The following is a 24,439-nucleotide window of genomic DNA, read 5'->3' on the forward strand; positions in this document are numbered from 1 at the left end:
AACACTGCCCATTAGAAACGGAACACAAGCCACAAACACAAGACTCTTTTGTGATTTTTTTAAATGTAGTACCCACATGTCACAGAAATTTTTTTAATGAAATTGGCCTTAGTCATATCTTTTATCTAACCCAGGATACCCAAAATATTGTCATTTTGATATGTAATCAATTAAAGAATGAATGGGATATGTGTATCACACATATATATATGTGTGTGTATACACACACACACACACACACACACACACATATATATATGAACTCTTTGAAATTCAGTGTGTATTTTTTTTTCTTTTTTGGGACGGAGTCTCATTCAGTCACCCAGGCTGGAGGGCAGTGGCACGATCTCTGCTGACTGCAAGCTCCACCTCCCGGGTTCATGCCATTCTCCTGCCTCAGCCTCCTGAGTAGCTGGGACTACAGGGACACATCTCAGGTCACACTAGGCAGCTTTCAGGTGCCCAGCAGCCACATGGGGAGTAGCTACCGCTCAGGACCATAGCTCCAAATGAGCGCATGGAGGTAAATTAGCTGATCCCAAGTAGGTACATGGCAAATGTTGGCATTATTACCTCCTCACTTCAAACGGACAGTGCGCAGGTGACTGAGTAGTTACATAACAAGGTTTTCTTTTTATTCATGTTTTCACATTATACACATGGTATGTAGTAGTGTATAGTGCAAACCCTCAGGAAACCAGTTGCTCACGCAGTGTACAACAAACCCTCACAACAGAGGTGCGTGAACTTCGTAGTGTTTCATCTGTTTACTTTTCCTTCATGCTCCTTCCTTCATAGATGAAACAAAAACAAAACACAAATAAGACTCAGAGAAGAATTATACAGACAGTAAAAGTGGTTGTATGGTACATACATTTGTCAGGACTCACCAAATTATACATTTAGAATCTGTGGATTTTACTATATGTAATTATGTCACAATTTTTAAAATTACTATGGTATAGAATGTGGTCAAAAGCCTGTATTTTGAACTCAAACGGATCTGGGTTGGAAACACCAGCTCCACCAATTCCTAAACAAGTTGTTTAACCTGTCTAAGCCCCAACTTTCTGCCTGTAAAGTAAGGATAATGATAGTATCTAAGCACACAGTAGCTAGTATGATAGTAGCTAAGCACACAGGCTCTCATCCAAACTGTCCAATCCTACCTCTGCCACTTACTAGCTATGTAGCCGGGGCAAATGGCTTAACATCTCTGTGCCTCAGTGTACTGATCTGTAAGAAGGAGTTAAAATAGTGTGGTTGTGAGGATGAAATGAGTTAATTCATAGAAAGTGCTTAGAACAGCTTCTGACACATGGAGAGTGCACAATAAATGTTAGGTATTATTGTTTCAAGTTTGTTGAAGAAAATCTGAAAATATAGAAAAGTTAGAAGAAACATCAATTGTTTAACCTCAGAGTCTTTTCTACCCAAAACAACCACAGCTGACATTTTTCTCTAGTGGTTTTTTTGATAAAACATGAGGCCCCACCTACTTCCTCTCTTGAAAAGTTATTAAGTGTCTCTCCCTCCCTCCTTTACTTCCCACCCCACCCTGCTTTTCTGCCCTTGCAATCTCTGGCCCCAGGACATGACCCAGAAGCCAGGTGTAGATGAAAAAATATTTCTATGAGCACGAAGGAAAAGTAAACAGATGAACTTGGTGCTTTGAACCTGGCACCACTTCTCTGGTCTGTTTTCCAGTGACAATGTCATTGGTAATTAGCATATGACATCTTGCTTCCAACAAATGTCAACTGAGATGGGACTGTTGATTTGGTGATATCACAGCACAGAGAAGCTCTAAATGTCAAAGATGCGACACATTACATGTGATAGGCCCAGGGCCCTCTCTCAGTCATGCTGGGCAGTCCTCGTATGCCTTGGCGACCCAAATATGAGCAGGGAACACCTGTCCCTGATTATAAGCGCTTCCACTGGGCCTTCAGCTCTGATGAGGGACCCTTTCTTCTAAGGCAACGGTTCTCAAACTTGAGTGTGTGTTCATGAGAGTCACTTGGTGAAATTGTTAAAATGCAGATTCTGAGTTCAATGCTTAGAAAATATCATTTAATAGCTCTAGGGATGCTCAAGAATGTGCATTTTTCATACATAGGATTCTGATGCAGGTGGTCTCAGGCCCATTCTCTGAGAAGCCCTAGAATGTAAAGGCTGTAATTCTCTTTGTACCTCGCTGGTTTCTACAAACACAAAGACTAAGATAGAGATAGCAATAGCACCAGATCAAAAAGGGGGAGAGTCTTGTCTCCCCTCCCTGGATGTCTGGACCCACAGTCCTTGCCTTGGAAACTCAATGTCTGCTTCAACTTTAGCACGGACAGCCCCAGCCACTGGTTTTGAAAATGGTTTGACTTTCATGTCACATGACACTATGGTATTAAGTATTCCAATGATTGGAAAGAAATATTGTATCTGGAGTCAAATCCTGACTTTGTAGTTTATTAGCAGCGTGGCTTCAGGCAAATTTCTTCCCTCTTTGAGTCTTAATTTACTCATCTGTGAAAATGGAGATAATGAAGCCAACCTCTTGTGATTGTTATGGCTATCAAATAAGATACTGTATGTGAACAAACTCAGAGCAGTGCCTTCTGCAGAGTAGATAGGAGATACTCATTTTATTTATTCAACAACTATTGATTATGTGCCAGGCTGTGCGAGCTTTTAAGATGCAAAGATGAATGGGAGGCACTGCTGGTCTGTAAGGCGTCCCCGTGTGCTGGAGGAGGCATCCGATGTCTCCATTACGAGAGAGAGAAGGAAAGCCAAGCAGTCAGGGTTGGCTTCCCAGAAACACGACTCTCTTTTCCCCATACAAGTGTTTACCTTTTAGTTGCCAAATTGTGGAAAGGTTCGGGAGCGATGCTCAGGGCAGCCTGGAGTGGAGGACAGATTGGGTGCTGCACAGATGGTTCTGCTCTTATTTACTAAGCTGAAAATCCAAGTAATGGCCCAGCACTGTGGCTCATGCCTGTGATCCCAATACTTTGGGAGGCTGAGGTGGTTGGATCACTTGAGGTCAGGAGTTCAAGACCAGCCTACCCAATATGGCAAAACCCCATCTCTACTAAAAATACAAAAATTAGCCGGGCATCGTGGCATGCGCCTCCAGCTTCTCAGGAGGCTGAGGCACAAAAATTGCTTGAACTTGGGAGGTGGAGGTTGCAGTGAGCTGAGATAGCGCCACTGCACTCCAGCCTGGGTAATGGAGTGAGACTCTATCAAAACGAAAACAAAAACAAAACACAAATAAGACTCAGAGAAGAACTATACAGACAGTAAAAGTGGTTGTGTGGTACATACATTTGTCAGGACTCACCAAAATATACATTTAGAATCTGTGGATTTTACTGTATATAATTATGTCACAATTTTTAAAAATTACTGTGGTATAGAATGTGGTCCAAAGCCTGTATTTTGAACTCAAACGGATCTGGGTTGGAAACACCAGCTCTACCAATTCCTAAACAAGTTGTTTAACCTGTCTAAGCCCCAACTTTCTGCCTGTAAAGTAAGGATAATGATAGTATCTACTTCATATTATAGTTGTGAGGATTAAGTAAGATAATTAATAAAAAATACATTAATACAATGTTCAACTTTTAGTTTTCAATAAATATGAGCCACCCTTTGATAATCTAGAAAAATACAATGATAGAATATGAAATATAAAAGGCAAATACAAAATCATACTTCTGGCATGAATAAAACTATATTTTTAAAAGACTGCTTAATCTATGTCTAAAACAAAGACTAGAAGAAAATACATCAACATACTAGCAGCAGAGTATGTCTATAATTTCAGCTACTTGGGAGGATGAGGCAGGAGGATCACTTGAGCTCAGGAGTTCAAGTCCAGCCTGGGCAACATAGAGAGACCCTATCTCAAAAAACAACAAACAAAAACTAGCAGCAGTGGTTATGTCACAGGACTATGAATGATTTATTTTTCCTTCTTTGTAAATTCTCTGCACTTCCAAATTTTCTTTAATAAAGTGCACCCCTTTTAAATGAAGAAAAGCATATTTTCTTTTAAATAAGAAACCATTGCAAAATCCCATTGTTTAGAAGATGGGAGTGCTTCCAAATGCTAGGGTTTGTTAGTGTTGCCTGTCCCTAGAGTACTTAAAAGGGGATGAATCTTCAAAGTGGGAGAGTTAAGGAGCCAGCTGTAGGGAACCAGAGCATGCAAAATCCAAGGAATGGGGCACAGACAAAGCTGCCACTGAACACAAGAGAATTCCAAACAATTGATGAGCGACTGAGCACAATTTGTACAAAGCTTAACAGACTCCAAGCGGGAAAAATGCAAAGAGAACCACACCTAGGCACATCATAGTAAAACTGCTGAAGATAAAGTCAAATATAAAATCTTAAAAAAAAAAAAACAACAGAAAGAAAAAAATAATCTTAAAAGGAACAAAAATAAGATGACTAACTTTTTGCTATGGGTTGAACAGTGTATCTCCCACCCCCTGCCAAATTCATATGTTGAAATCCTAACTCCCGTACCTCTGCATGTGGCTGTATTTGGAGACTGTGTCTTGTCAGAGATAATTAAGTTACAATGAGGTCATTAAAGTGGGGCCATAATTCAGTATGACTGGTGTCCTTATAAGAAGAGGAGATTTGGACACAAACTTGCACAGAGGGAAGACCATGTGAAGATAGAGGGAGAAGATGGTCATCTACAGCCAAAGAGAGAGGTCTCAGAAGAAACCAACCCTGCCAACACCTTGATCTTGGACTTAGAACTACAAGAAAATAAATTTCTGTTGTTTAAGCCAAAGGCCCAAAACTGTTCCTCTAGATAGGCCCAAGTGGCACTTTTGTTACAAAAGCCCTAGAAACTTAATATACGTTTTAACAGAAACAATAGGAGCCAGCAGACAGTGGAATGATATCTTTAAAGTGCTGACAGACATATGTAACAGATCCACAGCCAATATTATACTGAATGGAAAACAAGTGAAAGCCTTTCTTCTAAGAGCTGGAACATGACAAGGATGCCCACTTTTACCACGTTATTTAACATAGTACTGGAAGTCCTAGGTAGAGCAATCAGACAAGACAAAGAAATAAAGGGCATCCAAATCGGAAAGAATGAAGTCAAATTATCCTTGTTTTCAGATGATGTGATCTTATATTTGGAAAAACCTAAAGACTCCACCAGAACTATTAGAATGGATAAATAAATAAATTCAGCAAAGTTGCAGGATACAAAATCAACATACAAAAATCAGTAGCATTTCTATATGCCAAAGGTAAGCAACTTGAAAAAGAAACCAAGAAAGTAATCCCATTTACAATAGCTACAAATAAAATAAAATACTTAAGAATTAACTTAAAGAAGTGAAAGTTCTCTATAATGAAAACTATAAAATATTGATGCAAAAAATTGAAGAGGACACCAAAAAAAAAAAAAAGAAAAAGAAAAAGAAAGGAGTGGGGGAAAAGATAGTCCATGTTCATGGATTGGAAACATCAGTATTGTTAAAATGTCCATACTATCCAAAGCAATCTACAGATTAAATGAAATCTCTGCTAAAATACCAGTGATATTCTTCACAGAAATTGAAAAAACAATCCTAAAATTTATATGGAACCACAAAAGACCTAGAATAGCCAAAGCTATCCTGCACAAACAGAATAAAACTGGAGGAATCACATTACCAGACTTCAAGTTATACTATAGAGCTATAATAACCAAAACAGCATGGTACTGGCATAAAAGCAGAGACATAAACCAATGGAACAGAATAGAGAAGACAGAAAAAAGAATCAATACATATACAGAGAACTCATTTTCAAAAAAGGTGTCAAGAATGTATATATTAGCCAGGGTTCTCTAGAGGAATAGAACTAATAGGATAGATGTATATATGAAGAGGAGTTGATTAAGGAGCATAGACACACACGATCACAAGGTGAAGTCCCACAATAGGCCGTCTGCAAGCTGAGGAGCAAGAAAGCCAGTCTGAGTCCCAAAACATCAAAAGTAGGGAAGCCAACAGTGCAGTCCAGTCTGTGGCCAAAGGCCCAAGAGCCCCTGGGAAATCAATGGTGTAAGTTCAAGAGTCCAAAATCTGAAGAACCTGAAGTCTGATGCTTGATAGCAGGAAGCATACAGCAAGGGAGACTGGAAGACTCAGCAAGTCTGCTCTTCCATCTTCTCCTGCCTGCTTTATTCCAGCCACACTGACAGCTGATTAGATGGTACCCACCCAGACTGAGGGTGGGTCTGCCTCTCCCAGTCCACTAACTCATATGTTAACCTCCTTTGGCAACATGCTCACAGACACACCTAGGAACAATACTTCATATCCTTCAATCCAATGAAGTGAATACTCAGTATTAACCATCACAATATACATTGGGGAATGGACAATCTCTTCAATAAATTGTGCTGGAAAAACTGGATATTCATATGCGGAAGAATGAAACTAGATGCCTATCTCTTGCCATACACAAACATCAAATCAAAATGGATTAAAGACTTAAATCTAAGATCTCAAACTATGAAACTACTACAAGAAAACATTGGGGAAATTCTCCAGGACATTTGAGTAGGCAAAGGTATCTTGAATAATACCCCACAAGCACAGACAACCAAAGTAAAATTGGATCAAATCAAGTTAGAAAGCTTCTGCACAGTAAGGAAAACAATCAACAAAGTGAAGTGACAATGAATAGCATGGAAGAAAATGTTTGCAAAGTACCCATCTGACAATGGATTAATAACCAGAATACATCAGGAGCTCAAACAACTCTATAGAAAAAAATCTAATAATCCAATTTTAAAATAGGCAAAAGTTGTGAATAGACATTTTTCAAAAGAAGACATACAAATGGAAAACAGGTGTATGAAAAGGTGCTCAACATCATTGTTCATCGGAGAAATGTAAATCAGAACTACAGTGGGATATCATCTCACTCCAGATAAAATGACCGTTATCCAAAAGACAGGCAATAACAAATACTGGCAAGGATGTGGAGAAAGGGAATCTTTGAGCACTGTTGGTGTTGGACAACTGTTGGAGAACAGTTTAGCGGTTCCTCAAAAAACTAAAAATAGAGTTGCCATGCAATTCAGCAATCTCACTGCTGGGTATATACCCAACCGAAGGGAAATCAGTATTTCAAAGAGATATCTGCAGTCCCATGTTTACTGTAGCACTATTCACAATAGTCAAGATTTGGAGGCAACTTAAGTGTTCATCAACAGATGAATGGATAAAGAAAATATGGTGCATATACATAATGGGGTCCTACTCAGCCATAAAAAAGAATGTGATCCTATTATCTACAACATAGATAGAACTAGAGGTCATTAAGTGAAATACACCATGCACAAAAAAGACAAACTTTGCATGTTCTCACTTACTTGTGGGAGCCAAAAATTAAAACAATTGAACTCATGAAGACAGAGTAGAAGGATGCTTACCAGAGACTGGGAAAGGTAGTGGGGGAGGAGTTGGGAAGGAGCGCAGATGGTTAATGGATACAAAAAAATAGTTAGAAAGAATGAATAAGGCCTAGTATTTGCTATCACAACAAGGTGACTATAGTCAATAATAATTTAACTGTACGTTTTAAAATAACTAACAGCATATGATTGGATTTTTTGTAACACAAAGGATAAATGCTTGAGGTGATGAGTACATCATTTACCCTGATGTGATTATTACACATTGCATGCTATATCAAAATATCTCAGGTACCCCATAAATATATGCACCTATTATGTACCCATAAAAATAAAAATTAAAAAAATAAAGTGCTGATGGAAAATAACTTCCAACTTAGAAGTCTATAATCAGCAAAAATATATTTCAAAAATGAAAGTAAGGACTTCCCCTTCTGGCCAAGATGAAGTTACAGGACCTGCATTTATCTTCCCACCAGAAACATGCCCTACCCAAATGGATAAAACGTATGAAACAATAGTTTTTGAGACTTTGAACATCAGGCAAAAAATGTCTGGGACCCTGGGAGACAGAAAACAAGTAAGTAGAGCCATATGATTGCCCCCAGCAAATTTCCTTGAGAGAATTTCCAGGCCGCAGCATGGGTAGGGGTGGAGGTCGGGAGGGGAACTCAACTCCTATGTGGGTGGGGTTCATAGGACAGAATGCCAGAGGAGAGAGCTGAACACAAAGGGAATTTTGGCAATCTAAAGAGGGTTTCCTTCAAGTGTTCAGCAGAATACTGATTATTATACCCATCAGAAAAAACTATCTAAGGCCAGGCAAAGAAGCTTCTGAAAGAATGAAAGAGAACAGTATCTGGTATGCACACAGAATTGGGAATAGTGCCTGTTCCACTATACAGATGAGAGAAACATAATTCACAGGGAATTAGGTGGAGTATTCAGGATGACATTGCCTCAGTAGGGGCAAGTAACCAGCCCTAGGCTAAACAGTACTTCAAATTTACCTAACAAATCACAAAAGCAAGACACAAAGGATCAAACTGTTTCCAAGACACTTTAACTGCATCCCAAAACATAGCTCAAGAATAATTATAGGAATACCACAATATCAAGCAGCCACCAAGGTAAAATTTACAGCATTTAACATATAACCAGAGATTACCAGGCATACAAAGAAAGAGGAAAACAAGAGTCATAATGACAAAATAATCAGTTAATTGAAACCAACCCAGAACTGACACAGATATTAGAATTAGCAGAGAAGGATGTTAAAACAGCTATTATAACTGTATTTCATATGTTCAAAAAGCTAAGTAGAGACATGGAAGAATATTTTTAAAGACGTAATTCTAATTTACAGATGACAACTACAATGCCAGAAATGAAAAATAGACCAGATGGGATTAAGAGCAGAGTAGACATTGCAGAAGAAAAGTTAAGTGGCCGGGTGCGGTGGCTCAAGCCTGTAATCCCAGCACTTTGGGAGGCCGAGACGGGCGGATCACGAGGTCAAGAGATTGAGACCATCCTGACTAACACGGTGAAACCCCATCTCTACTAAAAAATACAAAAAAACTAGCCGGGCGAGGTGGCGGGCGCCTATAGTCCCAGCTACTCGGGAGGCTGAGGCAGGAGAATGGAGTAAACCAGGGAGGCGGAGCTTGCAGTGAGCTGAGATCCGGCCACTGCACTCCAGCCTGGGCGACAGAGCAAGACTCTGTCTCAAAAAAAAAAAGAAAGAAAAGTTAAGTGAACTTGAAATCTTAGCAATAGAAACTGCTCATAGTTCAGAAAGTGAAACACAGGGGAAAAAATCATCAAAAATGAAAAGGAAAAAGAAAACAGCATCAGTGAGCTGTGAGTCAACTTCAAGCAGCCTATTGGGTTCCCTAAAAGCAAATGAGAGGGGAAACAGAAAAATATGAAAGGATAAGAGCCAAAAAGTTTTCAAATTTAATGAAAACTGTAAACCCACAGGTCCAAGAAACCAACCAACCAAACAAACAAACAAGCAAACAATAAAACAAAACCCAAAGCACAAAAATATGCAGAAAACTATAGTGAGGCAGATTATAATCAATTTGCTAAAAACTAATGTTAAAGAGAAAATCTTAAAAGCAGCTAGAGAAAGACATGTTATATACAGAGGAAGAATTAAGATAAGGATTTCTGATTAGAAACGATGGAAACAAGAAGACTGGAACAACATCTTTAAAGCACTTGAAAGAGAAAACAGTCCATCTAGAATTCCATACCCATCAAAAACATCTCTCAAAAATAAAGACATCTTCAGACCTACAAAAGCTGAGAGAATTTCCACCAGCAGAACCACACCATAAGAAATGTAAAAGGAAATTCTTCAGGCAGAAGGAAAAGAATACCGGATGGAAACCTGGGTTGACACAAATAAATAAAGAATACTGGAAATGGTAGTGACTACATTAGTAAATATATGAATTTTTAAAAACTATTTAAATATCTTTCAAAGATAAAGGACTGTTAAACTAAAAACAGTTATAACATATTGTGAGGTTTAGAATATTTGTAATAGCAAAATGCATGATAAAAACAGCACAAAGGCTAAAAAGGATAAAAATGAAAGTATGCTATTGTAGAGTTCTTTTACTAGGCATAAAGTAGCATAATATCAGTTGAAGTAAACTGTGATAACTTAAAGATGTATACCATAAACCCAAAAGGAACCACTAAAAAAAATCCCCAACAGCCAAGAGTTATAGCTAATAAGCCAACAAAGGATATTTTAAAATACTCACTCCAAAGAAGGCAGAAAAAAATGGGAAAGGAAGACAGAACAGATGAGACAAAGAGAAAAGAAATAGCAAGACGATAGACCTAAACCCAACCCAAAAAGCAAGATGCAACTATATGCTGCCAACAAGAAATTCATTCTATGGCTGCACTCGGTGGCTCATGCCTGTAATCCCAGCACTTTGGGAGGTCAAGGTGGGTGGATCACCTGAGGTCAGGAGTTTGAGAGCAGCCTGGCCAACATGGTGAAACCCTGTCTCTACTAAACATACTAAAATTAGCGAGACGTGATGGCCCTGGCCTGCACCTATAGTCCCAGCTTCTTGAGAGGTTGAGGTTGGAGAATCAGTTGAGCCCAGAAGGCGGAGGTTTGTAGTGAGCCAAGATGGCGCCACTGCGCTCCAGCCTGGGCGACAGAGTGAGACTCCACCGAAGAAAGAGAGAGAGAGAAGGGAAGTGAAGTGAAGGGGAGGGGAGGGGAGGGGAGGGGAGGGGAGGGGAGGGGAGGGGAGGGAAGGGAAGGGGAGGGGAGGGGAGGGAAGGGAAGGGAAGGGATTTATTTTAAATATAAAGGTACATATAGGCTAAAAGTAAAAGGATGGGATAGTGTAAACCATTCTAACACTAGTCAAGAGAAAACTGGACTACCTATGTTACTATCAGACAAGGTAGGTTTTAGAGCAAAGGATATTATCAGAGCTAGAGAAGGTCATTTTATAGCTATAAAGGGATCAATTAATCAAGAGGACACAATTCTAAAATGTTTATGTGCCTTTAAAATATAGAAAGTAAAAATTGCTAGAGTTGCAAGGACAGACAGACAAATGACAATTACAGTCAGAGATTTCAATATACTTTTCTCAATAAGTGGTAGAATAAGTAGAAAATAAATGAGATTATAGTACATTTGAGTAGTACTATCAATCAATTTGACCAGATTGGCATTTATAGAACATTCCATCTAACAACAGCAGAATACACCATGTTTTCAAGTGTACACAAGGCATTTACCAAGCCTGATCATATTCTAGGCCATAAAATAAATCTAACTAAGTTCTGAAGGATTTAAGTCATACAGAATATGTTCTCTGACCACAATGGAATTAAATTAGTAATTAATACCAGAAAGGTACCTGGAAAATCCCCAAAAGTCTGGTAACTGAGTCCCGTACTTCTAAATGACCCGTGGTCATGACCCAAGAAGAAACTGAAAGGGAAATTACAAAGTATTTTGAAATAAATGAAAATGAAAACACAACATAGAATTTGTGGGATGCTGCTAAGCAGTACTTATGGGGAAATTCATAGTACTAAATGCCCATACTAGTAAAGAAGTATCGACTGGGCATGGTGGCTCACACCTGTAAACCCAGCACTTTGGGAGGCTGAGGCAAGCAGATCACCTGAAGTCAGGAGTTTGAGACCAGCCTGACCAACACGGAGAAACCCCATCTCTACTAAAAATACAAAATTAGCCAGGCATGGTGGTGCATGCCTGTAATCCCAGCTACTCCGAGGCTGAGGCAGGAGAATCACTTGATCCTGGGAGTTGGAGATTGCAGTGAGCTGAGATTGCGCCACTGCACTCCAGCCTGGGCAACAAGAGCAAAACTCCATCTCAAAAAAAAAAAGAAGAAGTATTAAGTAAATATGCTCATATTCCATCTCAAGAAACTAAGAAAATTAAGAGAAAACTAAACCCCAAAGGAGCAGAAAAAGAAAATAACAAAGATCAACAGGGAAATTAATATTAATAAAACAGAAAACAAAATAAAACAAATAGAGAAAGCCGATGAATCAAAAGCTGGTTCTGTGTGATTAATAAAATGGATAAACCTGTAGCTATAATGATTAGGGTAAAAAGAGAGGTGACACAAATTTCCAGTATTAGAAATGAGTGAGGTGACTTCATTCGACAGATTTTACACATATTGAAAGGATAATAAAGCAATATTATGAGGAACTTTATGTCAAACAAAAACTTGAACACTTGCATGAAATAGACTAATTCTCTTGAAAAACACAAATTACCATGGCTCATTTAAAAAGAAAGATAACCTGAACAGCCCTATTGTAGTTAAAAACCTTCCCACAAAGAAAACTTCAGGCCCCAGTGGCTTCACTGGTGAATTTCACCAAACATTTAAGAAAGCAATAATACTAAGTCTACACAAACGTTTTCAAAAAATCGAAGCAAAGGGAATACATCTCAACTCATTTTACGTGGTCAGTATTACCCTGATGCTAAAACCAGACAAAGACATTTACAGAAAAAAACAAAACTAAACTAAAGACCAAAATCGCTTATGATCACAGAGCAAAAATTTTAAACAGTACTTTGGGGAATTGAATCTAGCAATATACTAAAAGGATAATACATCATGACCAAACGAAGTTTATCTCATGGCTTCAGGGTTGAATGAACGTTTGAAAATCCCTCAGCATAATTCACCTGAAATTCAAGCTGAAAATCAGTGATCTCAGTTGCCATATCAAGACGATAAAAAAAAAATTAACAACTAAAAAAGGAAAACCATGTAATCATTTCAATGGATGCAGAAAAAGCACTTGACAAAATTTAACATCCATTTTATCCATTCCTGATTTTTTTTGAGATGGAGTCTCGCTCTGTCACCCAGGCTGGAGTGCAATGGTGCAATCTTGGCTCACTGCAACCTCCACCTCCCAGGTTCAAGCGATTCTCCTGCCTCAGCCTCCCACGTAGCTGGAATTACAGGTGTCCACCACCATGCCCAGCTAATTTTTTGTATTTTTAGTAGGGATGGGGTTTCACTCTGTTAGCCAGGATGGTCTCGATCTCCTGACATCATGATTCACCCGCTTCGGCCTCCCAAAGTGCTGGGATTACAGGCACGAGCCACCGTGCCCGGCCCATTCCTGATTTTAAAAACACTCAGCAAACTAGAAATAGACAGGAACCTCTTCAATCTGAATTTTAAAAATCCACCAAAAAACCTACAGATATGATCATTCTTTTTTTTTTTTTTTTTTTTGAGATGGAGTCTCGCTCTGTTGCCCAGGCCTGGAGTGCAGTGGTGCAATCTCGGCTCACTGCAACCTCTGCCTCCCAGGTTCCAGCAATTGTCTGCCTCAGCCTCCTGAGTAGCTAGGATTACAGGCAGCTGCCACAGTGCCTGGCTAGTTTTTGTATTTTTAGTAGAGATGGGGTTTCACCATCTTGGCCAGGCTGGTCTTGAACTCCTGAGCTCATGATCCACTCGCCTAGGCCTCCCAAAGTGCTGGGATTACAGGCATGAGCCACCGCACCCAGCTAGCTATGATCATTCTTAATGGCAAAAGACTGAATGTTTCCCCGTAAGATCAGGAACAGGACAGGTTGTCCTCTTCCACCAATTCTATTCAACATTTTACCAGAGGTGCTAGCCAAAACAATCAGGCCAGAAGAAGAAATAGAAAACATCTAGGCTGGGTAGGAAGAAGTAAAACTGATTTTATTTTCAGGTAACATGATCATCTAGGTAGGAAACCTGATGGAATCTACCAAAAAAGCTACTGGAACTTGTAACTGATAACAGACAAGGTAACAGGTTGCAGGATCCATATTTTAAAACAATTGTATTTTTATATACTAACAACAAATAATTGAAAGTTAAAATTTATAAAACAATGCCATTCATAATAGCATCAAAAAATATCAAATACCAAAATTAACCATATGTCGGGACATAAATCGAGCCGCAATGACTTTCAAAAGTTATATCATTTAGAGGATATTCTATGAATTAATAAAAAAGAGATAATTGGAAAATCCTCAACTGACTGGGAAGCAAATAATGTACTTCTAAATAATCCAAGGGCCAGAAGAAATCATAATGAAATTTTAAAATATTTTATTTATTTATTTATTTTTGAGACAAGGTCTCCCTCTGTCACCCAGGCTGGAGTACAATGGCACAATCACAGCTCACTGCAACCTCGAACTTCTAGACTCAAGCAAACCTCTCACCTTAGCTCCCTGAGTAGCTGGGACTACCGGCCCAAGCCACCATGTCCAGCTAACTTTTAATTTTTTTGTAGAGACAGGATCTCCCCCAGGCTGGTCTCAAACTCCTTGGCTCAAGTGATCTTCCTGCCTTGGGCTCCCAAAGTGCCAAGATTACAGGCCTGAGCCACCTCGCCTGGCACAATTTTAAATATAGCATTAACAAAATTTCTGAGATGTGACTAAAACAGTGCCCAAAGGGAAAAAAATTAGAGATGAAGAAAATCAGTGATCTCAGTTGCCATCTCAAGATGATTAAAAAAAAACCACCTCAAACCTAAAAAAAGTAGGATATGATAAAGAGCAGAAGTTTAAGAATAGAAAACAGAATTTAAAATTGTAAAAGCCAAAATTTGTTTTTTTAAAAAAGATTAATAAATTTGAAAAAAAAAAAATTAGCAAGACTGATTTTGAAAAAGAAAGAGGCCAGGCACGGTGGCTCACACCTATAATCCCAGCACTTTGGGAGACCGAGGCAGGCAGATCACCTGAGGTCAGGAGTTCAAGACCAGTTTGGCCAACGTGGCGAAACCCCGTATCTACCAAAAATACAAAAATTAGCTGGACGTGTTGGCGGGCACCTCTAATTCCAGCTACTCAGGAGGCTGAGGCAGGAGAATCGCTTGAACCCAGAGTCAGAGGTTGCAGTGAGCCTGAGATTGCACCACTGCACTCCAACCTCAGCAAAACAGCGAGACTCCATCTCAAAAAAAAAAAAAAAAAGGAAGGAAGGGGAGGGAGGGAGGGAAAGAGAGAGAGAGAGAGAGAGACAGGGAGAGAAAGAAGGAAGGAAGAAAGGAAGGAAAAGAGAGAGAGAAAGAAAAAGAAAGAAGGAAGGAAGGAAGGAAGGAAGGAAGGAAGGAAGGAAGGAAGGAAGGAAAGAAAGAATGAAAGAAAGAAGGAAAGAAAGAATGAAAGAAAGAAAGAAAAAGAAAGAAAGAAAGAAAGAAAGAAAGAAAGAAAGAAAGAAAGAAAGAAAGAAAGAAAGAAAGAAAGAAAGAAAGAGTGAATTACTAATATTGGGAATGAATAAAAAAGGCAACATTACTCCAGATCCTAGACAATACATTTTGAACAACATTATTCCAATTTGGATGAAATGGACAAATTCTTCAAAAAGCCAAGTTCACAAAGATAAAAGAAGAAGAAACAGAAGAGTACTGGGATATTCTGACATCCATTAAGGAAACTGAATCTTTGCCTCCCAACTCCCTGCCGGCTTCCTTGGAGGCTCATCCTCCATGGGCGAATGCACAATATTAGAGTCAGTTAAAGATTTAAAGGGAATCTGCAGGCAGTTTGGGGGCTCCCTAATCTACCACTCCCTTCTTTCTGAGATCTCTCCTTCTCAGTTTCCGGCTGCTCTGGCAGCTCGGAACCCTGACCTGTGACTGAGTTCTCAGCCCAGCAGCACTCACCCTCATGTGGAATCTGGTCTCCCAGGTGCCACCTGGAACCGGAGTGAGCTCTCAGGGACCTCAACTAGTTTGCTCTACTCCTTCTACTTAACACGACCCTCTCAACGCCGTTGGTTCTTGCTTGTGCTCTAGTGCCTTCAAAATAGTTGGATTTGTTTGTTTGTTTTTGCAGATGATATATATATTTTTGAAACAATTTCAAACTTTCAGAGGGGTTGCAAGAATAATACAAAGAACTCCTGTATACACTTTACACAGATTCATCTGTTGTTAGCACATTTCCATGACTGCTGTTCCTTGTTGGTAGATGATCAATAGAAATAGCGATATGTGTGTATGCATATATATACATATTTTTAAATAGACTTTACTTTTTAGAACAGTTTTACATTTACAAAAACAAAAACAGCTGGGTGTGGTGGTGCACATCTGTAGTTCCAGCTACTTGGGAGACTGAAGCAGGAGGATTGCTTGAGCCTAGGAGTTTGACTCCAGTCTCGGCAACATAGTGAGACTCTGTCTCAAGAAAAAATGAGGGGGATGGGGGTGGGTGTGGTGGCTCATCCCTGTAATCTCAGCACTTTGGGAGGCCGAGGTGAGTGGATCACCTGAGGTCAGGTGTTCGAGACCAGCCTGGCCAACATGGCAAAATCCTGTCTCTACTGAAAATACAAAAATTAGCTGGCCATGATGGTGGATGCCTGTAATCCCAGCTACTCGGGAGGCTGAGGCAGGATAATTGTTTGAACCTGGGAGGCACAGGTTGCAGTGAGCCAAGATTGTGCCACTGCACTCCAGACTGGGCGACAAAGTGAGACTCCATGTCAAAAAAAAAAAAAAAAAAAAGAGAGAGAACATACTATAGAGGGTTCTCATATACCCCACATCCAGTTTCCCCTATTATTAACATCTTACATTAGTGTGGTACTTTTGTTACAATTAATCAGTGATGTATCATCACTGACTATAAAGTCCATACTCCTCAATGTTCTTTTTATTTTATTTTCTCTTTTTTGTTTTTTTTTTGAGACAGAGTCTTGCTGTCTCCCAGGCTGGAGTGCAGTGGCACAATCTTGGCTCACTGCAACCTCTGCTTCCCAGGTTCAAGCTATTCTCCTGCCTCAGCCTCCTGAGTAGCTGGAATTATAGGCGCCCACCACCACACCCAGCTAATTTTTGTATTTTTTAGTAGAGATGGGGTTTCACCATGTTGGCCAGGCTGGTCTCGAACTCCTGACCTCAGGTGATCCTCCTGCCTTGGCCTCCCAAAGTGCTGGGATTACAGGCATGGGGCACCGTGCCCAACCCTAATGTCCTTTTTCTACTCCAGCATCTGATCCAGGGTGTCATAATTAGTTGCCATGTCTCCGTAGGCTCCTTTTGGCTGTGGGAGTCTCTGGGGTTTGGTGCTCTTGACAGTTCTGGTGCATACTGGTCAAGTGTTGTGTAGGAGGTCCCACTGTTGGAGTTCATTTGATGGTTTCCTCATGGTTATCTGGGGCTGTGTGTTCTGGGAGGAAGACTACAGAGGTTAAATGCCGTTCTTGTCACATCACATGAAGGGTTTATACTATCACCGTAACTTACTGTTATTGATTTTCATCTGAATCAGCTGGCTGACGTTGTTTGTCAGCTTCTCCACTATGAAGTTATTCTTCCTCCACTTTCTATGCTGTATTCTCTGGAAGGAAGTCATTGTACAGCCCACACTTAGGAAGTCACTATGTACAGCCTGCACTTAAAGAGTGAGAAGGTTTTCTTCCTCCACCACCACTGATGGTAGATGATCTATGTAAGTGATACGAAATTCTTGGACATGGGAGATCTGTCTCTTCTAATAGCTGAAGTTCTAAATATTTTATTCAGAATTTGTAACTGTTATCAGCCAAAGGGTGTTTGGAAATAGCTTGTACTAGAATATCCCTTTGGCTGATAACAGTTTATAGACTCAGAGCGGGATCTTCTCATATCTAACATTTGTTGGACACTTACTTGGTACCACGCACTGTGCTAAACATCATTCACATATCTTATTTCATTTAATCTTTGCAATAACTCTCCGTACTATTATTATGCCCATTTTATGCATAAAGAATCAGAACCCTACTGGTGAGCCCTGCTGCATTCCCGTGTGTACCTTGCGTGCCATACTTCTAAAATTTCAGTGAATTTCCTTGCCGTCTTTGTCCATGTGGGTTTTGTGCTGCTAGGTGAGCCCTGCTCTCACTGGTCTTGTTCATGCATTTCTGGTTCCCCACCCTCCCTTCCCTGCTGGACCTGGTTGTGTAGTAACTGGGTGCCCACCTCAGCATGCTCCAGAGCCAACCCCAGAATTCAGTTCCGTGATTGCTGACAGGTGCCTGAACTCTCAGACACAGACTATGAGACCCTGGCCACCATAACAGTCCCAGGGAATGAGGGGCCAGAGCCTGACACCTCCACTCACACATAAAGTACCCTTGCCACCCAAGGGCAAAAACAGCACCTCACACCTATGAGGACCTGAGAGATCTAGAAGTCTGTTTCACACTCTGAGCAAAATCCCCCACCCAGATGTTAAAAGGCAAGAGGGCAGGGAGGGAGTTGAAGACTCAGAAACCACTATGGTTGGAAAAGAAAACCAAACCAAACAATTTGTGGACGGTTAACCCACCTGCCCACAAAACAACCTTAAAGGAGGACCCATGAGGTATGATGGGGCTCAGCCAATTTTCACAAGTACGAACCATTTAACGCTCAAGGTTTCACCCCTCCTTAATACCATCCCTAGTGCTTTGTGCTGGGCACCACAATCAGGTGAAAAGACAGCTTGGGTGCAGAATCTCATTTGATTTTTACAAAAGCCTTAGGAGCATGCAGGACAGGGATTCATACCCTCACTTTATCACAGAAATGGAGGCTTAGAGAGGTCACGTGATTTGCCAGACATGGTCCAGTGAGTGAATATGCTGTCCAACGCCATCTTGGGCTTTATATGGAATGGCTCAGTGGAAAAGACTGGAACCATTCCCATTAAAAAACATCGAGTAGAGGCACCTAATAATAGTGGCCAATCAACAAAGATGCACATGAAACTGTTAGTCAAAACAGCATGTTCTTCCCAAAGCTGGAGCACTTAGGAAGGTTAGAATGTCTAGTGTTAACCAAGGAAGGTTCTCGATAAGCAGTGCTGAGTATTGTGCAGAAGGGGGAAGAGAAGGCACAAAGAAGGCCAAATGGCTCCACACTCCCAGGACTGTGTCCCCACTCTCTGACTGCCATCTCCTGGAGTGCTCTGCCTGGCTGGGGTCCCCATATGGAAATCATCTGGTGGCCTGTGCGAAGAAACAGCCAACCTTAGAGTTCTGTTCCCACTCAGATATGTCTCTGTGGGTTGCCAGCATATGGCATACTGCCTAGCACGCAGGGGGTGCACACTAAATGTTTGTTGACTGGAAGTAGCTGATAAATGTTTGCTGACTGAGGCACAGACAGGTGAAGTCACTCTTCCAAGATTACACAGCCAGTAAGTAGCAGAAGTGAGATTCAACCCAAGTCAACAGACGATTCAGCACTTAACCCTCTCTGTTTTCCCCTCCACCATACAACCTCTTGCCCCAAGGACCAGAATGATGTTGTTTTCTCATCCTATTCCTTGTAATTCCCAATACAATGTGTGCCACACAGTAGACTCATAAGAAATTTTTGTTGACTGAAGCTTAGTGACCTGCCCCAACACTGAGCCAGCAGAGTTTCCTTACTAAACCATAAACCACAGTGAGCAGAAAGTGGAGGGATGGGCCTGAGTCGGGAATAGGGAGGAAGAGGCCCTGGACACAGAGTAGTAGCCAAGGGTGAGGACTGGGTTAGACGGTGGGGAGGAGGCATACCACATTGGTCCTCACACAATCTCTGAAACCCCACCAGCACCCCCAGGCCACCCCAAGCCCTGCACAACCTGCCAGAGCCAGCCATACCTCTGTTCTGCCATCTGTCCCCTCCACCTGGAAGTCTCTTCCTTCCCTCTTTGAAGGGAAGGTCACCCCAACTCCTGCAGATTTAAGTGCACTTCCTCCTGGAAGCTTTCTTGGCCCTCCTTACCAGGTAAAGCCTCAAATACAGGTTCTCATGGCACTTACTACAGTTGCAACTCTGCATTTTATTTGAGTGACTATTTGATTCACATCCATCTCCCCTTCCAAACTGCAAGCTCCTGGGGGGCTCTCCTTTGCTCACCGTGTATTCCCAGCATCCTGCATACTGCCTGGCACTGAGGAAATGGCCAGTGACCCTGTGTTGAATAGGGAATGACTGAATGAATATAGAGATGAATGTTGAAACTGGAGCACCCTCTGTGGTGGGATGAAAATGGCCCCCAAAAGATATCCAGACCTAATCCCTTGAGCCTGTGTGTTACTTTATATGGGAACAGTGTCTTTGTATCTTGAGTCTTGAGATGGGGGGGTTATCCTAGATGATCAAAGTGAGCCCTAAATGCAATTGCATTGCAGTGCTTAAGAAATTTTTGGCATAAGAAAGAGGCAGGGAGAGATTTCACACACACACACACACACACACACACACACGAAGGCAAGCCACCAGGAGCCAAAAGAGGCAAGGAACACATTCCTTCCTAGAACATTCCAGCCCTGCCAGTACCTTGATTGCAGCCCAATGAAACTGATTTCAGACCTACCAGAACCAGGAGAGAATCCATTCTGTCATCTTAAGCCACCTAGTGTGTGATAATTTGTTATAGCCATGGGAAACAAATACACCTGACCTCCAAAACCCTCCTCATCCTGACCCCCAAAACCCTCCTGCCTTCTCCGTGTCTAAGCACCTCAGATTTATGGGGGAAGGAATAATCTAGAATAATCTGAAATAATTTTAAAAGGAAAAAAGAAAGGGGTATCAAGAAGAGAGGAGAGGGTGCATGTAAGGAGGGCTAGAGCCTGACTGTGTAGGGGGATCGTAATTTACTCAGAAGCCAGAGGAAGAAGAGCCCTATGTCCATGCCTCCCTCACCTCTCCTCCAGGGAATGTTCTCCAGAAGTGGGGGAGGCTGAGAGTTCTCAAGTCCCCTGTCTGTCTCTCTATCTGTCAGCCGGTAGCCATGATCCCCATGAAGGAGCCAGCCCTCACCCAGGTAGGCCTCACTCACTAGGTGCCAACCCCTCCCACACCGGCCAGACACGCCCTTACCTGGAGGCCTGGCACTTGCCGTTCCCTTTGCCCACAGCACCCTTCGTCCAGATATCCACATGGTTCATTCCTCACCTCCTTTGGGCCCTTGTTCTAATGTCACCTACTGGGGAAACTGCCTACTCTATTTAACATGGAGGTGGAGGCCAGGGGCAGTGGCTCACGCCTATAATCTCAGCACTTTGGGAGGCTAAGGCAGGTAGATCCCTTGAGCCCAGGAGTTCAAGACCAGCTCGGGCAACATAGGGAGATCCTGTCTTTATAAATAAATCTAAAGAAAAAAAGGAAAAAAAATGGCAGTGGGGGAGGAAAAAGGAAAAAAAGAAAAAAAAAAGGCAACTCCCCCATTCCCTAAACCCCTTTCTTACTTTATTGTTCTCGGTGGCATTTATCACTGTCTGACATACTACACATTTCTCTCATTTATTGACTCTTGGTGTCCGTCTCCTCCTGCTACAATGAACACTCCATGTGGCAGTTTTGTTTGCTTTGTCTGCCTCGAATGAAGCCTGGGATGTGGCAGGAAACCAACAGCTATTGAAGAATAAACACTCTCAGGGGGCATTTCTCCGGGAAAATGGAGGCGCTGGGGTGAGCACCGTCAGGTGGGAGTGATGGGAGCAGGATGATAAAGTCTCTGCTTCAGAAGCCACCAGCCCAGCCACTTCTGCAGGTCCTCCGTGCCAAATGCAAACCCTGTCAAGGCATTTCTTATACTTTCTAGTAATTTTCATTCCCACAGACCCCACCCCTGGCTGCCTTGGTCTGTGAGCCTCCCACAGGGGGAACTGGCAGCACCCAAACACCTGCCAGTAGTCCCCAAAGTTGGTTCTTTCTGTCAGCCTTCCAACTGGCCTACTGCTGGAGTTGTCCACTTGCTGCCTTCTGTCTGTGGCTGGTGTGCTTGGCACTGGCAGGAGTAGTCAACAGGAATAGTTAGAGGCAGACCTGGGTTTAAAAGCCAGCTGCACCACTTACGGAGTTACCTTGGGAAAAGCATATAACCTTTCTAAGAGTCAGTTTCCTCCTCTGTAAAATGGGAAGAGAAGACCTCTCTCACACAGAATCAGAGGAAGTACGTAGTAGCAAATTGGCCAGCACAACAATAAAACGTAGGTTTCCTTTCCCCCACTCTTTCTAACTAAACATCCTCCAAGACAAATGTAGTGTCTTTTCTGTTTTTGTCACCAGGTGCTTAGCACAGTGCCTGACAGAGGGACTACACAATGAGTGTTTGCAGATTTGAGCTACTGATCCAAGAGGAAGGTGTGGCAATTATGAACTTTGTCACCAAATTGGGATCTCAGAAGAGCTGTGCAACTGACTTATGCTTTAATATGTAGTGACCACAGTTGGCCTAGGGAGAAGAACTGAGTGGAGAGGGGGAAGTAATCTTGAGTCTGGGGCTCAAGAAAGTGGTGTAATAGCAAGAGGCTGTGACCAACCGCCCTCAGTATTTCGCTTTGTGAGTGGACAGTGGATGGGTGAGTCCCCAGAAAACACGTGGAAACACTTCTGTTAATGTATAAATATAGACACACGTAGTGACCACTTACCAGAATTTCACGAATCTCAGCATCTATTTACTTCAGCTTTCCAAAGTTAGGCTGAGAATTTATTTCTACAATGTGCAACAGTAAACACGAGTCACCTCTTTGAAACTTCATACTGTGCATCAAGTGTCGATCGAAACTGTGTATATTTCTGAATATGTATTTACTTAAAGAACTTGTATGGGTTTTGAACACATTTACTAATTAAAGTTTAAATTTTTTTTTTTTTTTTTTTTTGAGACAGAGTTTCACCCTTGTTGCCCAAGTTGGAATGCAATGGCGCAATCTCAGCTCACTGCAATCTCCGCCTCCTGGGTTCAAGCAATTCTCCTGCCTCAGCCTCTTAAGTAGCTGCGATTACAGGCATGTGCCACCTTGTCCAGCTATTTTTTTTTTTTTTTGGTCATTAGTAGAGACGGGGTTTCACCATGTTGGTCAGGCTGGTCTTGAACTCCTGACCTCAGATGATCCACCCGCCTCAGCCTCCCAAAGTGCTGGGATCACAGGTGTGAGCCGCTGTACCTCGCTAGGTTAAAATTTTTTTTAATGTAAAGATAACCTCACCATATACAAGAACTCAAAGAATGCTTGGAAGAAACGCTAATTTTTTTTCATGGCCCTGGTAATTTTCCACTAGAATTTTGGGGTGTCCTGAGAAGAAAGGCTGGGGTAGGACAGAGGGGCAGGTTAGTGAAGACAGAAAAAGGGGTGGCTACAGACTATCAGGGATACCAGCAGGACCTCCCCCATCAAAATCACCCAAATGTTGGCCTGTTTAAAAGAGTTTGGAAAAGGAGGTGCGAAGAACATCACCTGTCTTGTTCTTCTGTCCCAAAAGGTCAGATCGCCACAGAATGAATCTGGGGGCGAGGTGTGAACCCGCTATGCTCTTGAGATAGCTCTTCCTCTCTGACTTTCGTTTTCTTATAAATTATAAAACTTCCACTATTCCTTAGGACTGCAGAGCTTCTCTCTTCATGCCCGCCCCCCACACATCCTCTGCTGGGCACTTGTACACGCTCACCATTCGCCATCCCTGGCTGGCCTCCAATGACCATTTCTTATATTTGTCATTAATTCTGTGAAAGAGGAAAGACTGTACTTCCAGTGTGTCCTGGGAACAGTGCTGGAATGGAAGCATGTAGGTAGATGACAGGAGCTCCCTGAGAGGATTCTAGGGTTCCACGGTGGGCAGGGAGACCTCCTGGAGCCCGGGGGACAGGGAGAAGAGGCTTCCTACTGTGAGCTGCTCAAGACACGTTTGGTCCAGCAGTGAACAGAAAGGAAATCCAATTTATAGGAAAAATGACAGCAGTACTAATATCCACAAGTATATAACACTTTAGAGTTTACAAAACACTTTAGATCTAAGCTGTTTCTTCGCATATCATAATGAAGTTACCTATTGAAGTCTAAACATCCTAAAAGTGCATGAGCCTGATAAGGCCGGTGTCTTACTAATTTTTGGATCCTACCATGCCTAGGCAAGAGTACTTAACAAATGTTTGCTTGCATTCATCCTCTCTACAACGCTGATTGGTTGGAAGAAGTGGTATTATCCTCCTTTCGTAGCTAAGAAATCCGAGACCTAGGGAATTCATGACTTGCCCAAAGTCACAGATGGCAACTGACAGACCTGGGGCTTGAACGTCAGGCTTGGGTCTTCCCGTTGAGCACTTGGTCTGCTGCCAGAGACAGGGAAGCATATACAGCTTTAAATCCTTGAAGCTGAGGAACTGTAATTCAAGGATTTACAAGACATTTCTGCATGAGAGAGTAGTGATTAGGATTTGTCTTCATATGGGAGCCTCCCTGTATTGGATGAACCTTCTTGGTCTTGTCAATATAAAGAACATGCATGCCCATTGTTCTGAAGACATCCTAAACATCTGCGATGGGTCCAAGACAGAGTCCTCAGACTGAAGTGTTACCGGTTTCATTTAGCAATGTCAGTGGAGTATTTCTTTAGCAGAACCATGCCCCTGAGGAATTACAGAAATGGTTTCCCTAAGTCTCAATTTAGGCTGCCCCATGGCTG

General features: G+C 41.7%; 1 long non-coding RNA gene across 1 annotated transcript in view; it reads right to left on the minus strand.

Moving 5' to 3' along the window:
- Positions 1-626: 626 nt before the first annotated feature.
- The window catches only part of LOC135967134 (uncharacterized), a 31,895-nt gene continuing 8,082 nt past the window's right edge, over positions 627-24,439 (minus strand). The window contains exon 4 of the long non-coding RNA XR_010581023.1: positions 627-790. This is a non-coding gene — a long non-coding RNA (uncharacterized lncRNA). The remainder of the gene's footprint in view (positions 791-24,439) is intronic.

This window comes from Macaca fascicularis, chromosome 14 (genome assembly GCF_037993035.2).
Source record: "Macaca fascicularis isolate 582-1 chromosome 14, T2T-MFA8v1.1".
Lineage (NCBI taxonomy): Eukaryota > Metazoa > Chordata > Mammalia > Primates > Cercopithecidae > Macaca > Macaca fascicularis.